The sequence below is a fragment of the Mytilus edulis genome, chromosome 10, assembly GCF_963676685.1.
Source record: "Mytilus edulis chromosome 10, xbMytEdul2.2, whole genome shotgun sequence".
In the NCBI taxonomy this organism is placed as follows: Eukaryota; Metazoa; Mollusca; class Bivalvia; order Mytilida; family Mytilidae; genus Mytilus; species Mytilus edulis.
Genome location: NC_092353.1, coordinates 56,079,836 through 56,082,490, shown reverse-complemented (window position 1 = coordinate 56,082,490; position 2,655 = coordinate 56,079,836). Strand labels below are relative to the sequence as shown.

The 2,655-nt window shown below is 31.4% G+C and overlaps 1 long non-coding RNA gene across 1 annotated transcript; it reads right to left on the bottom strand.

Annotated features, from left to right (window-relative positions):
- Nucleotides 1-931: 931 nt before the first annotated feature.
- Nucleotides 932-2,304, bottom strand: LOC139492497 (uncharacterized). Its single transcript, XR_011656861.1, has 2 exons — nucleotides 2,223-2,304; nucleotides 932-1,451 (listed from the first exon to the last, which is right to left on the bottom strand). It is a non-coding gene; the product is annotated as an uncharacterized lncRNA (long non-coding RNA).
- Between the last annotated feature and the right edge of the window lie 351 nt (nucleotides 2,305-2,655).

Below are 2,655 nucleotides of genomic sequence, written 5' to 3'. Positions count from 1 at the left end.
GACCTTTAACCGGATATTGCTGACTTCTTTTCTTTCTTCCTAAGAATTCCATGTATGTAGTCAGCCTCAAAAGAATAAAGAAACAAGTCAGCAAGAAGAAGGGCACTATTAGTTCCCATGGGTATGCCAATAGCTTGTTAAAAACACAACCTCCCAACGTAACACATATGTTGTCAATTAAGAAATCTAGCATCTTGATGTCAGTTTCAGAGAAATTTTTGTTTGAATCAGAGGGATTTATCCCTCTATAAGACAATATACCTGTAGCTTCGTTGGCCATTCTTTTTGTACGAAACAAACCAATACCAACTCTTTCATTGTTTTATGATTTTGGAATGGGGAAACGTGTGTAGAGTGTAGGAAAGTCAAATGTTTTAATAATTTTGCAAGATGAAAGAGTCTTAGATTGTATATTCTCCAAAAGGTCTTTGGAATTTTCTAGTATTCTCATCTGATTCACGCCACCTCTATAAAAGGCAGTATCACATTAACCTTAAGCACGGCTTTAATTCCAGATAAAATGTATGTTCAAAATTCAGAAAGAGGTTTAGTGACGCACTTGTAAAACCTAGCATTATACCATTGAGTGTTCAAATATAGTACTGCTTAGTGCCAAATACCTATGAACATCACAGCATTAGACTAAAGCAAAGGATCACAGATGAAATACCAAGATCACTATGATCAGCCTTTAGTAGTGTCTTTTTGGTATTTATTAGTTCCAACTTGTGGTGGCAGAAACATCTGGAATCGTGACTCTTTCAATGTGAATTTTTTTTTACAGTATTTGCCCAATAACAGAATACAGGCTATCGACAAAATCGACTAACGTCCCAGTTCGACCATTCAAATCCCCAAGAATTAAAACGTGACCAAGTTCAGAGTATAACTCAATGCTATTTTCTAACTCATTGTATAAATCACAATCATATAACTTATAGTATTTAGATTTAACTGGGGGTATATAAATACAAGCAATATATACAGATTTGTCTTTGGTTTATATACCCTGACTTTGACTTCGGTTGCCCATTCATCTTTTCTTTCAATGCAAATCTGCTTTACGGTTGTCTGAAGTTCTGTTGTTTGAACGGCATGCACGTCAAATAATTTTCTTTTAGCTGTTGGTTCAATGGTAGAATTACCACAAAATAAGCAGTCTTCTTGAAAGCTGAACTGTTTTTCTGATCGAAGTGTAGGTGGTGTAGCTAGCGGTGCTGGTGATGTAGATTTTCTTTTTAATCCTTTGATGACGAGTGGAATTACGTAAGAACGGCGGCAGTGTAAATGCACAAGCTGACCTGACCTGGTAACAATAGTGTCTCCTCTTTCTATACTTGCATTATTTATTCCAATACTGCCCTTTTCTCGCAGTTCAACCGTCTTGCTTCCATTTTGTATATCATCATTACATATTATGCAAGTATCCATGTTGTCTAAATTTCAGCAACCTACAAAATATAACGAAACTTGTAAATATATGTTTTATGATTGTTACAAATTATGCAAATTTATGTATATAATACTAATATACAATCAAAATTGTGATGTATTTTTTTTTTTTTTTTTTTTTTTTTTTTTTTTTTTTTTTTTTTTTTTTTTGAATACTAAATTGTTAGTTCCATCTAACTGTAATTTACTTAAATAATAAAACATGATTCATAGAAAATCCATATCAGTCATTTTCGCTACGAATTAATGATATATAGCCATTTCTATTTTTTAAATATATTTCTCTCACTGAAATATCACTATTTCGCTATTGGTCAATTTCTCTTTTGTAAAACTGTTGAAAAGTTATTTCATTTTGGAAAGTTATATCGTTTTTCCTGTTTCTTTTTCCATGAGTTTATAGCAAAATATCGAAATACGTCAAATAATGACATGTTTTTGTTAATCCTGCGCTTCGTACTTTTTTCCCCCGAATAGGGGAGGTTAGGGTAAAACAGTTTTATCGTTTTTTAATGCGTTCTTTGTAATGTATTTTGTTTTTGTTTTTCAATTTCTAGTTTTATATACTTAAAAAACATAGCAGTTCATTTTATTTACGGCTATATTAATGAAAGCAAAATATCAAATATCAAAGGGAGATAATCAAAATTCGCGGAGTAGAATGTCTTTGTTTTGATTAAAGTTACGCATATATTTGGAATAATTGAGTGTGTATTGGTTTCAGATTTACTACAAATTATAATATCTAAGTTATCATTTGACATACATACCATTCTCTGTTGAAATTGAGAGTTTCAACGTTGTTTACTTCGTGTACCGTTTACATGACGTCATCTTTAACTGTGTATGGTGGGCGGTCTTGAGAAAAATACTCGACGTTATTTTGTACATTTTATTTCCGATTTTTAAATAGGTTCCGCAAAATATATTTTTGTATATATTTTTATTATGTTCTTTTTCAAATACAACACAATGATTTACCAGTTTGAGGTTAATTTTTACATTGACTAGACTACTGCTTAATATTCAACCATACAATAGAGTCTAAAATACAAGTTTCAATATCAATATTAACAGTAGAAAAAACATTTTTTAATCAAAATAACACTACCTCCTCCCTGAATAGATTTAGCTTTCAATCGAGGGAATGAATGACAATTATAATCAGGTAAATGAAATGAAAAAAACCTTTTCAACCCAACA